This window comes from Cyrtonyx montezumae, unplaced genomic scaffold (genome assembly GCF_038088225.1).
Source record: "Cyrtonyx montezumae isolate F1298 unplaced genomic scaffold, pur_monq_1.0 scaffold_5, whole genome shotgun sequence".
NCBI lineage: Eukaryota > Metazoa > Chordata > Aves > Galliformes > Odontophoridae > Cyrtonyx > Cyrtonyx montezumae.
This window is the reverse complement of record NW_027072056.1, coordinates 5,403,453-5,416,489: the sequence shown is the minus strand read 5'-3', so window position 1 is coordinate 5,416,489 and position 13,037 is coordinate 5,403,453.

Sequence of the window (13,037 nt, the reverse complement as noted above, 5' to 3'; positions counted from 1 at the left end):
AAAATACATGTAAGCCTATGAAGGAGCTGTTAATTTTTTGTTTCTCGATTCTAGAAATCCGGGATTCCTTAATAGATATGTTTTACATAATTAAAGGAAGACAACTCAGATTGCATTATGTGAAGAGGTAGTTTTAATATTAAATAATAATATGAAATGTATGGTATTAATTGTAAAATGCCTTTAATGTCATTACATAATTTAATCTTCAGATATATTCTGTAGTAACACATATGCAGTACACCAACCTTTGTGATTTCCACGTACTTTGACTAAGATTATGCCACAATTTTCTCACAGTCTTTTCTAATCTGTGGCTCAAGTCAAAATATGCTATCTGAGAATTTAATAACCTTCACCATATTTTTCTTTCATAAGAATGTCAAGTCATTCTAGGGATCAATGCAAATATTTAGCAAACAGTTGTTTAAGAAATATCTCTTTCCATTTGTTTGAACCTGTTCCTTTCTGTTATCCTGTAATTACTCCTAATTCTTGTACTGCAGGAGATACAGAACAGCCATCCCCTGTTTCTGCCATGACACTCAGATTTCTGTATCCCTATCATGGTGAGATAATCGCTGAAAAAGAATCAGAGTCACTAGGTTGATCCCAGAGTATAAATGTGAATGTTTTTATTCCTAGAAGTTGGTTTTTTTAAGCGCCAGAAGACTACAGTGCTCTCATTTCATTCCAAACCACTCAAAAACACTCAACTGAAATGCATGGACTAAGAGCATCCCTTCCAATCTAATCCATCCATAGAAACCATAACAGAAATAAGAGCTAAGATTGCAGTCTACATTTATACAACTGTGAAAGATGGGAAATAATTGCTTAGAGTGATCTGTGTAACACTTTTACTTTAAAAGAAGCTGTTTGAATGGCAAATGGTGAATGGCAAATACCATATAACAAGAAGGGGAGCTAAAATTCTAAAGAGTCTCTTATATGAGACAGAGCAGTAGAGAATAACAAACCACTAGCATGGCACGAAAGGTACATTTCAGTAGATACATCCACTTTCATCAATGCCTATCATTTGATTGACTCCACTATATTAAATTTTCTAAGTATACAGTAAATAAAAAAAGTTCTCCAGCACAACATTGATAAAACTTTCCTAGCACATATCAGATTGTCTTGTTTCTTGGACAGTATCATCTGTAATCATGTAAAAGATTTATGGCCATTCATCGTCTATTAGTAAAACATTTCCTCTTAGAGTAGTACCTATGTGCTACTGCTGTTTGTACTTAAAGAAAATTTTCAACCTCAAAGCAAATGCCTATTTAAGTAATTGACAAAAATGCACAAAACAGTGGAATTCCTTTAGTATCCTGAAGTGATTTATCAACAAAGCACACTGTATTAGCAGCCAATAGTAAGTATCCTCACTGAACACTTGAGCAGCATAGCTTTTTAATTCCTCCATCCAGTCTGCCTAAAGATTAAGTTTCTACTCCAAAGAAGAAGAATGAAATTCTCTCTTTCAAGAGCCACGTTCTTATTAAAGTAGGTAAAGAAAGAAGAAAGTAAAAAGTCTGTGGTTATTGACTCAACAGTAATTTACATAACAAGAGACCACTTATCTAATTGTGCCAATTGATACAACACTGTTCTAATGCTGAGCCAATTAGAAGATCAATATTGTGATAAGAACGTTTCAAATTTAAAATACTTTATTTAAATGTTCATTTAATTGACAGTTCAAGATTGTGGCAGGAGCATGAGCAGTTAGCTGTGGGTGCAATCATTAGAGTAGGTAACATTTTGAACTTGTTTGTGCTTCTGCAGAAATAATTGTATCATGATATCAGCAGTAATCTGCAAAGATCTGCTCTTATTAAAAAATTTTTTATCAATATTGTGGGATCATAATAACAGCTTTTATGTAACAGTTTCAGTGAGTTTATTTCCCCTCCCATTTAGGCCGCACAAAGCAACATTACAGAAGAGCAGAGACAAAATATAAGAAGAGCATAGGAGGTAATGCAAAATTATACTGGATTGTAAAATGAAAGGTCCCTCTCTCTCCCGATGTTTCCAGGCATTTTTTCTCAATTGCTGGTCAGTGTCCATGCTACATAAGAAGAGATACTTATAATGCTATGGAGTCACCATTTTCATTTTTTTTAGATGCACTGCATATGGGATAAGCTGAAATTTCACATTCAGTCAAGTGCAACAAGACTCACAGCAGTTCATCACTTCCCTTCTCTAATTCTAAATCAGCATGATTCAATTTATCTTTTCTTACCAAGACACTGATGCTTACTATCCATAACCATTACAGCTTTTAACACTTCTCTCCAGCTGGGCATGTTAAAGAAGTTAACACATTTCAGTAGTACTTCTGTGAAATAACTGTGGTCTTTCACTCATCCTGTCAAGAAATATGCTGCCATTCTTGAAGCTGACATTTCCAAGTTTATTTTTGGAGAGGAAAGAGGGAGAACAGCACCTTTTATATATTTTTCAGTAACACACCAAAGCACTTATTCAAACACAGCAGCTCCTCCAGGCACCCATTTTCAGGTACAACAGTGTAGCTCACTGTAATGCAGTTAGTCCTCTCCATTGCATCACTGATACCAGTGTTCATTAGGAAGAGCTAATTACTCGGGACAATCCTTAAAGGCCAGTGTGGTGTTAAAATCCCACTGACTAGAAGGCTAGTCATCACTATTCCTCTTTTCCAACATGAAAGTTCAGATAGTTCAGACATACACACAGACATCCTCATTTTCCAAGATCTGCTCACAGATTACTCTCTGAAAGAATTCAGAAAGATTTACTCATGAGTTTTAGACTTTTTATACCTAAAGAAAGCACAAAACACATAACAGATTTTCACAACATCGCAGCAGTGACACATCATGCTAATTTTGTTTGGTTCATTGAAACCAGTCTCAGACATGGGGGCTGACTTAGGAGCTAGACAAATAAGATCTGCAAGCTAGATTTCACACTACCCTAAATGATGCAGAAATGGATGACTCATTCCCTAATGAGCAAAACAGAAAAAAGAAGTAGAACATCAGTGTTCTTCAGCAAGAAAATCTCTGAGCAGTATGGCTCCAGACCTTTCATCATCATCACACCAAACAAAAATCTTTACCATTGTTTTGGGCAATGAAAAGCAAGGTGTCCCCCCACCCCAGAAACCTACAAGCAGGATTATTTCACGGAATGCTTTTCTGCAACAATCCTTTATAACATACTTTTCTCATACAACAAAGTCTGCCTTATAAGCACTTGAAGCATCACATGACACAAAGTTCCACTTCTGTTTCCAGTTCCCAACATGACGGTCGGTATTTTTAGTAGTATTTCCAAAAGCATCTTTGGTGACAAAAGAGAGAGGTAGGCATTTAATCTGCTAAACGTTGCTTAAAAGCCCTGCCAGGTATTTAATGGCTAGTAAGTACCTAATTTGTTTGAACATCACGTGGATATTTTAGGGCAGTCTTCTTCACTCTTCAGCCATACTAATGCTTTGAAAAATGCTTTCCCTCTTTAGGCTGCTGCCATGCACCACCTCCCACTTCAGCTTGTGTAATTTCAGGAACAGCTACATGCCTTCTCAGTTATATATTCCCTCCATGTGAGTTAATGTGACATTGCACAAAACCAAACAATTCCGTTAGGGTTAATCACATTCTCTCATCAGTTAAAGATCTGAAAGACTGACCAAAGTGGAAGCAATTGAAAAGTACAACCTCAATTAAAACAAATGACACTGTCCTTAAGGCCCCACCTTCAAGATGAAAATTTACAAAATCCTTACCACAACAAAATAATCATCTACATTTTATTGTGCTTTAGAAGAGTTTTCAGTAACAGAACTGACCAAAGGTTCTCTACATTTCCCAGAGAAGCATAAAGGCTGAAGACACTGGGCTATGTGTATGACAAGGAGAGACGACAACTAAAAAAGCTGCTATTAACAAGTGGCCTTTAGCAAGATTCTTCAAACAGGCTATCTTATAAGATGTTGCTCCTCATCTGCAGCACAAAAACCCTCAACCTTTTCCCTGCGCTGGGGAAGAAACATGTAAGGCAATTAATGGCCCACAGATGGAGCACATCCACTGCATTTGGAGACTAACAGACAAGAGGTTTTGCAGAAGTATAATTTGGGATTATCGCTGCAGCAAGTGGGAGGGAAGAAGAAATCACTAGCGTGATGCTGAGACTAGGCAATTCAGAATCAAGTAAAATGCTTTAAATTGATTTTTATTTTTTTTTCCTGAGAAATCCCAAGAAGAATTCCTGGTATAATTTAGAAGACAAGCCTGTTTGATGTATATATGTATGTAGATGTATGTATTCCGTTAATATCAAAAGCTTATTTACTTTGACCAGTATTGAGAGGAATGGCAAGGACCATGTTGTCTTGAGATCCCAGGAAAACACCAGAATGTTGTTTGTAATGGACAAAAGGATGAAGGTCAAAGCTTCAGTCTGAAAATCACTGCCTGCTGCAGAGTTTCTTGTCAAATACAGGATGGCAGACTTCTTACCTTATCTGACTATTCTTCCCATTAAAAATATCAGTATAACTCAATATTAAAAATAAAGTTAATAGATACCTAGAGAAAAGGCCTCTTAGTGTAGGAGGTGTTTTTCTGTGTAGTAGAGCTCTTTCTGGGCTCATTTCAATATTTTGGGGTCTATTATGAGTTGTTGTGCAACACCTATATTACTCAGCACATAAGAAAACAACCATTTCTGAAACAGCCTGGGCAAAGCAAAAAGATGTCTTCTTCATGTTCTTTCCCTTTCTCGTTCAAGTGTTTCCCTTTTTCCGAAAGCTCATCCATGTAATGCTGTAGCCATGGGCCAGTTCAGTGCTTATTTGCTAATAATTTTATCTCTCTGCAAAGAAAGTACTTCCTGAAATAACATTTCTTTCCATTATTTTTCTTCCTTTAAAAGACAGCAAAACCACCTCAAATTGCACTAAGAATTTTAAAAGTAGGTATTTGCATGCTCAGTTTAATGCAAATATTTTTACTTACTCTTAACTATATACCTAAGTTCACTGTACTGTCTACATCACAAATATGCCTGAATGGAGTTCTGCAAGGTACTGAGCTTTCTACCTTGATATAAAACTCAGTGCTACCCATGGACAAAAAGGAGAAGTTACACAGACAGTTACTGCTGTCTAGACAAAAGTCAGATTGCTCAGCAGCCTGCTGGTCGGACTAATGAAACATATCAATATGGGGAAGAAGAATGATTTGGGGCTGTTTTCATTAAATCTGAACTTTCAGTGCATCCCATTACAGACTCAGTCTAACGAGTATTTGTTTAACAGACTCTATATACAAGGCTGTTACAATGGTACGGTGTTTCCTTTGAAACTGCAGATATATCTGAGTGCCACGCAGTAATGTAACCTTTACTCACATGATTGAAGGATATGTTGTCGAACAGAGATAGCAAATCAGCCTTCAAAGGCAATGAGTGTATTCCAGTAGAATAGATAGGCGTAGAGCAATTTACAATTGCCCATTAGCAGGCCTCTGCTGCATTCCAGTCAACCTGTACTTTGCCACTGTCTGTGTTACATCACAGCCCTACGTGAATCTTTAGCACTGCTTGCTGTAGTTGTATAATTAGTAACAAGTAGGAAAATAGATTTTTATTCCCCTTTCAAACTGAATTTTGCTATGAAAGGCAATATTGGTTTCCTTTTCTACCTTTAAGTTATCAGCAGTCTCTCAATAGCAGAGTTAATTCAGGCAGCACTCTCTGAAATGTTCATCTTTCAGCTGGGAACCAACAGGGTACAGTTCTCTGACAACCAGCACAGCCTTACCCCTGATGCAGCTGTCTTCTACTAGCGATAAAATGATGATCAACATCATTCTAACAGACATACAACTTGCAATAAAGTCTTTTATTTATGCTTTGTAATTTAAAAAACACTACTCTGATATCGTTTTGCAAGAAACACATCTAATTTTAACAAAGGAATCTGTTTATTCATGGTCATAAATCCCAGAGACATGGGAACACTTAGTTTGGAAAGACTGTCAAGATCAGTAAGTCCAGACATAGTTGTGTGGGACACTGATCCCAGTTTGGCAGTAGGACCTAGAAATTCCACAGGTTTAGACTTCATATCCTATCAGTGACCTCCAGCTATGTTTTTTTTTAACTAAGTTCAGGTTGCATGGGAAACTTCTGCCACCAGAATACCCAAGTCTTATGATAAAATGTAATTGTGCATTTCTTGAGCAACACCACAACACACATCTATGCAATATATTGTAACAACATCCATCAGTTTTTGTATTTGTAAGAGAGATCATTCAGCTCACGGCAATGCTAAATGTGCTCTGAATGAAGTAAGGGCTTCTATCTCCTATGACTGAATCTCAGTTACTTCAGGTCTTCTGTGAATAGGCATAATAAATCACAATTGCAGAGACTGTGTATGAAAATCTAAATTTTCAGGAAATGAACAGTAGTAGTTTTCATGGTCTTATCTTCAGCATGGCTCAGGAAATTATAATAAAATATCAGAAAAAAATATTTGCAGCTAACACATATATAATATGTAGATGCATTGATTCATACTTGACACCAGCTTACTTACACCACAGATGTATTAATCACACTAATTCCTGAGGGACTCCAGAGTGTAAGGGTCTTGTGGGAATATTTCCCATTTCAAGCTCTTTTTTACAGTGTTGTCACCATGGAGGACAAAACTGTCACTGTGCTTCCAGAACTACTTTCATCAATGTTCATGAAAAAAATACACTCATTTCCATAGTGACATTTCTCTGCTTCAATCTCAGATCATCTGGAAATTCCCATAAGGTATACAATCAGAGTGAAGCTGAACAACTAATAATGAAAACTTCAAATACAGTCCAAAAGGGTCAAGTGGTTAAAATCTTTGAAAACCAGCATGTATACCTTGATTTTGCTGTTAACTCACAAAGTTTTGAGCAGTATCAGGAAGACATGGTTATTCTGCCTTCTTCATTCAGTTTCCTTAAGCTGTCTTTCTGGCAGCATTCTAGGCAAGCTGCTATACCAATTATATAATGGATGACAGATAAAAATAAATTGTTACATCCATCAATAAGGATTCTTTCTTCTTTCTTTCTTCCCTTTCCAGGCTAAACTCAATTAGTATATTAAAAACCTCATTGGTACATTTCCTTCCATTACGAAGAAGCTTTTAATGGAAATTTAAAAAATCAACTTTCAAATACTCTCTAAAAATAACTTTCCTAATCAATTTATTAACTTGCTGTTCACATATAAAATAGAGAAGTATTATCATTGTGATTGTGACTTACTGGGGGATCCATTTGCGATAATACTCAGATTTCAATTTTGCATTTAATATCACCTAGTTCAATTCCTACCCCCTTTTCTTTTCCAGTAAAAGACAGGCTCCCATTCAGTAATATAGTTATATGTACATATATATAAATTTCAATATCTTTAATTTTATTTATAAATTTTCTTCTCAAAAACATTTTAAGAGATCTTTTCATTTGTATCATCTTCAATATTGGACTTACTTGCTACTTTTTGCTGAAAATACAAAAATTTTTTATTTATCAATTCCCTGTCTCAATGTAGACAAATGACAATGTAACTGAGCTATCTAGACATAAATGAACCCTCCCCCTGCTTCACATGCATATGTATGCATATGCATCCTGTTCCTGGAACCGTGTGGCATCTCTACTATTAAAGCCCTGTCAAATTTCAGCAATGTATCCCGAGGTATTTTCTATGTCATATCAGCAGTGCTCTTGAGTTGACTGTACACACACTTTTTGTATGTAAGAGATCCATCTTGCAGTCTAAAGTATGTTGCACTTATATCTTATTAGCACAGAGTATACTGACTCAATTAACTTCATCAGATTTTAATTCTGTAAATTACAGTGATTTTTTTGTGGAGCCAGAGATGCAAGCAGAAAAGAGTAGCCATACAGCACTCTGAAAGAAATTTATGAGATTTACAACGAAAATCCCTTAACCAACAGGAAATACTTACACCAAAATTCTAAGAGATATGTGACAACACAAGGTAATAAAGTTCAGTTCCCTGGAAGAAAGTTTTCCTTCTGGGTTACTGGCACAGATAGATTTTTTTTTTTCACTAAAGCCATAAAACTGATTTATGGCAAGGATCTTTCAGAAAGCATTCAGGATGCAGGTACATTCAGCTTTCTAGTAATTTTTTTAGGACTAGGATAAAGGTTCTGTAAATACTATATGCTGGTAGCAAAAAAGAAAAAAGAAAAGGAAAAGAAAGCAAGCTGGCAGAATGTTATTGTGTATTTTTATTCATATGTCTTGGCCTAGTTTATCTTTAGTGTCTTTATGTCCTGATGATTATAAAGAATGGTTTTAATCTTTTTTTTTCAATTACTAGTGTGCATTCAATATTTTATATTAATTGCAACATCTGACATGGCTTTATCTGTTCATCTGGATTCTAGAACTTTAAGCAAAATGGGATTATATACTACAAATCTGTTCAGTATGAGATTGTACCAGTTATGAGGTATGTGAAAAGTTGACATTTAAGGTATTTGAAAGTACCTCTGTCAAGTGTTCTCCAGATGAGGTAATAGAAATATTTCTGCTTCACAAAATGTATTCTTTAAAATGTTATGCTAATGGTTGAGACCCTGCACTAAAATGAACAAGCTAAAGAAGACATACATTTTCTTAGCTAAATTACACTTGTCATAAAAGCGTCAAAGAAAAACAAAACACACTGCTGTCTATAGATTCCTTTAATTCAAAAGCCATCAATTGGTATTCCAGATCAATGTCTGAGTAATGACCTTTATCTGATGAAGATAAAAAGTGGCAGTTGCAAGTACAAAACCTTGCTATAGAATAAATACAATTAAGTAATAGATTCCAGTTAGAGATATTAATGCATGGCTCATGCAAGGAATTCAGATCTTGAAAAAATCTTTCAAGAGAAGATTTAGTCAGCCTTAATGTCAATGACAAAGCACTTAAACTGGGTGCAGGCTTTCAATCTACATTAAACTTAGGAAGAAGCATGCTTTAATGGATAAAACAGAAGACTGCTCTATAACTTGCTCTAACTAGTGGCTTATTTCATGACCTTGATCAAACTGCATTACTCCTTAAGTTTCTCTGATTTTATAACAGCTAATGATTTTTACCTGCTTCCTTGAGACCTGCAGGTAGACAACACTGAATAACTGCTAAGTAGAATTAAGCAGAAAATAAATTCAGTATTTGTCATTTATTTTGAAAATCAAATGAAGCTTTATAGTTGGCTATTTTTTCTCTGTGGCATTTTTTTTACAATGTACACCATTTTTTATTGAAGTGAGTTTTCAAGCAGGCATCATTCACTGGATGATTTCTTCTTACTATCAAACTTAGTGTCATTATCACTAGTGACATAATGAAGTCTCTGTGACCAAGCTGAAGTCCTCAGTAAGAGAGGATGAAGGCATCTAATTAAAAAAGAGCAAAACACCCATATTTTAAATTATGGAGCAGAAGGAGCAGGAGATATGAGACTGACTGAAGACACACAGAAGGCAGGCAGTCAAGGATCAGAAAAGAAAAAACATCCAAGGGCCTATTATTCTATTTCTAGAAGATTGATTAGAAATGTATTTTTGTACTTCTTTTTTTAAATTTCAGTTTAGGTTGATGCTGACAAAAAGGGCAAAGCTGGCATTACTGAAAGCTGTGTGAATGTCCCCACCCTACCACAGTATTTGTGTTTGTTCCTCAGCGCGACTTGTTTCTCTGCCAAATAGATGTCAGATGTGAATGGTGCACCTTCTCCCTTCTCTTTGGTGCCCATAATTTGTTTTTTTTTACTGCAGATTTCCATTTTGGATGATCTGCTAAGAACTGACATTAAATAATTAATAATAATTAGATGACAACCGTATCTGCAACTAGACAAACTTGCTTTACATCTCTTTAGGATCCAGACCTGAATCAGACAAGCAAACTTAAAAGACAGGAGCCAAGAATCTAACTAACCCAAAGAAGCAAAGGAAGGTTTGGTTACAGTTGGTTGTATTGAACTTGGCAAGAAAACTTTTGAGCTGCTATTATCCAAGGAAGTCTACTGCCATCTGATATTGGGCGGCAATAACCATTAAAAATTAGCCAATCAAATACTGTTCTGCTGAGCCCACTTTGCAGATGCTTTTTGATTTGGTCCTCTTCTGCTGTACTTAGCTGTCCTACTGCTTCTGCCATTTCTTAGGAAATTTTCTGCCCCACAGATGATGAACGTCTTTACCCAGATACATACTCAGGACCTGCAAGCCATTTTGCACATTGATAAGAAGGAGATTGCCTCCCTCCAAGTTCTTTTAATTGTCATAATGTGACTGCTCCTGACTGTTCTAAACAGAGCCCCAGGCCCAGTGAGATCGTTTTTCCAGAAGCAGCCATCACTGAATACATTTCAAGTAATTAATTTTGATAAAAATGAAAATAAACATCATGATTGCACAAGTGCGAACAAGTTAAAGTATAATAACAGGTGTCTGTGATGCTGCATCCTTCAGGGAAATTCAGTTGCTGAGAACAAGTTAAGCAGTTTGCTGTATCCTAATGTGCTGAACAGCAACCAAATCACTACTGTCAAAAGCCCAGCTGTCAAACATAAGGAGCAGAGGGGCGGCTCGGCAGAGTACAGGGAGGCATTATTTCTCAGTAATACATATTAAATAATTAAAAGACAGAGTGGGAAGCATGCTACTATCTCTTCAAAATGCCATACCCAGAAGAAGTTCACAGAAAAAAATCTTTTGACTAGTAGCCTCTGTTCCTTATATAGTTCTCCTAATAGTGCTTTACCACACAAGATTTCCCAAGGACAGAGCACCATAAGCTTTCTCAGATAACAAGGCTGAACTTTGTTCTGACACACATAGGATTTCTCTTCCATGCAGGCCTCGAGTATCACGATAGGAACCCAGAGGCCCGTGCTAGCCATTGCTTTCATGACTGCTCACTCATGCCACAGAAACAAGAGTTAGGCCTTACGTTTCAATCTTGTCAGCTTAGGCTCTCTTTACGAGAAGTTTTGTTTCAGACTGTCACTTATCAGTATTAAGTTGTAGGACAGAGGCAAGAAAAGCCATCTTCATTTCTTCATACTGGAAAAGTTACTCAAGCTTTAACAATGTACAGTCTTTTGTCTTTTCTTGACATTATTTCTGAGGTCTTATTACTTGGCTCTAAACCTTATCCCTGGGTTGAAAACTGACACAGGCTATGAGCCCAGAGCTTTTGCTTTTAACAGAGATATTGGAAAACCTGCAAAAGGACACTTAATTCCACCCATTCTCAAGTTTCATTACATGCTGCACACGGTGTGCCAATAGATGTTCCTCTTGATTTTGCAAGGAAGAGCTGTGAGAACATGATTATCATGAAGATTAGGAGAAGGTACTTTTTCTTCATTTCCCCCAGCATATACTCACAACATGGGAATGGAATGTTCTTTTGCCAGTTTGTGAGTTTTTCTCTATGTATATCTTTTCTCTGTGTATGTAGATTTTTTCTCTGTGTTTAACAAGAAACAGGAAAAAGAATTGTTTCTAATTTTCTGTGAATAGTAAGTCAAAATTTTACAGCAAATAAGTGATAAGAGGTAGGTCAGTGTAACTAGCAAGGCACAATCCCAAAGGAACACTATGGATACAGTGGAGGAGTGATCTAAGGCTTAAAATTATCCACTCTGGGGTTAAAAAAAAACAACCTATTAGCACCATATGATTTTAGCACGCATTTAAATGTAGTAAGGATTTTACTGCCTATCAAGATATCGATTTCTAGACTAAAAGTTATCTTTGTGGATCTTATCACAATGCTCACGAAGCATCACAGAGCTGCCAATTAAAATACTTTGAGTTCTATTAATTTCCTACTTAGATATTTCCTTGACTGGTTAAATTTGCTGTCTATAAGCTGGTTGCTTCTTTACATGAAAAGGCTCAAAAGAGCAATTTCAAGGCTGTCAAATTAGCATATGCTTGAAGAGGTCCTCACAGAATCATGCACACACACAAAAAAACCCATATATTTGAATAAATAATAAGGGAGGTACATAAACAAAGCACCACTGTGAAAACCTGTACAATTATGCACTTATGCTATTAATTAATTAGGACTTTATGTACGGGATGTTCTCATCTCATGATTTATTTTCTTTTCTCCAAATGTGCCTAGCTTTGCACATCTCCAGCAATAGATCTATTTCTTTCTTTAGTAGCTTGTAATAGATGGTAATAGATGATCATCACATGACACAGTTTCAGTCACATCTGTGTCTCAACAAAATGACTTGAGGAGGCAAACTAAATCAATAGGTGTATAAAATCTATCACCATCAGCTTTTAGCATATACTCTGATTTTAAAAGGCAAATGTACACATTCTGTCTGATTAATTCCTTATACATCCACCACTGGGCAACTGGCAACAAAAGGTAAAACACGGAGTGTCTTCTTATAAATTGAACATTATCCCTTTATTATACTGAAGAAGGGAATAGCTTCCAGTTGGGAAAACAGTGTGGTAATGCACTTAGAGGTTACCATGCATGTGCACAAGGCAACTGATGTTGCTTACACAGCTGATTTTGAGTATTTGTGAGTGATTCAATTGGGAGCAATAACCTTCTTCAGTCCTTGTTTTTAAAATACTTTTTATTATACACGTAAAATGCATAAATAATAAGAATGTATTTAAACACGCTGATGCAATGTGTGGACTAAGAAAGAAAGTAGACAAAGGTAGGTAAAGAAAAGCCTATTACATAAATATTATGTAATGTTCTGGTGGAAGAATGTTTAAAGAACTCAGAATTTCAAATTTGACTTTCTGTATTACATAACACATAGTGTATCATTCACAGTGGCATTAGGCACTGGAATAGGCTGCCCAGGGAAGTGGTAGAATCACTGTCCCTGAAGGTGTGTAAGGAAAGCACAGATGCAGTACTTAGGAATGTGGTTTAGTGGG